Below are 1,045 nucleotides of genomic sequence, written 5' to 3' on the forward strand. Positions count from 1 at the left end.
GTTCTGTCAGGGCTGGCCTGACTGGAAATGTTTCCGTGCTTTGGCCTCCTAGGAGGTCCACAAGTCTGTCTGTGTGCCCCTGCCAAGGGTCACACACAGCTGATTTTGCCTGGGCCTGAGGAGCTCCTGAGTGGCACAAAGGAGAAAGAGGTGCCAGCTCTCGGCAAACTTGGTCTTGGAGTTCCTTCTGCGCGTCACAGTGGCAAGAAGGGAGCTGCAACAGGGGGTGCATGGCGCAGACTGTTGGACTCTGGGGGTTGGACCTACCCAGAAAGAAGCTCTTTGGAAGAAAGGCTGGTGAGCTGCATCCAAGACCTGGCATCAAAGCCCTGGGGTGCCCTTCCGCTCCGACACACGCGCCGTGGCCACGAGCAGAGACGGACTCCAGGCAAACGGCAGCCATGGGTGCTTTCCTCCCTCCTGCGAACCCTGCACCAGTTTCTGCCTCCACCTGCATTGCAGAGGGCAGGAGTGGAGAATGTGCAGTGGCTCCAGGAAGGCTGGTGCTGCCTGGAGGCATCCATAGGACCCAGGGAGCTCGCAGAGCGTCCGGCACAGCTGCCTGGGTCACTGTACTCCCCTAGGGTTTCCTGGATTCCCTCCCAGGCTCCACCCTCACCCCGTGACCTGAAGGATTTTCTGCCGCTGCCCTAAGCCCTGTGCTGCAACAATGGACAATCTGCCCTGTAGTTGGGGAGATTTCTATCTACCAAGGTCTGAGGGATGGTTGTCCAGATCAGCTGGTCAGCCAGAAAGTCATCCCACCTATGGGGGCCGACTGAGGAAGATACGGGTTTGTCCAACAGTGCAGTACCCCAGATGTGAGAACTCAACCACAGAATGTCCCAGGACGCCACAAGGCTGGAAAGGGGGAGGGTGGGGTTTAAGAAGGCTGGGACATTCAGTTCTAGGGCTGCAGTAAGCACCGACGTGGACCACCTGCCCACAAAGGTGCCCACAGCTGCGAGCACAAGTGGGGCCGGGCATGGGAGGCCAGTAAGCAGCAACGGGGCAGGGAGCATGTGGCAAATAAGTCCGCATTAGA

Source organism: Tenrec ecaudatus, chromosome 6, assembly GCF_050624435.1.
Source record: "Tenrec ecaudatus isolate mTenEca1 chromosome 6, mTenEca1.hap1, whole genome shotgun sequence".
NCBI classification, from domain to species: domain Eukaryota; kingdom Metazoa; phylum Chordata; class Mammalia; order Afrosoricida; family Tenrecidae; genus Tenrec; species Tenrec ecaudatus.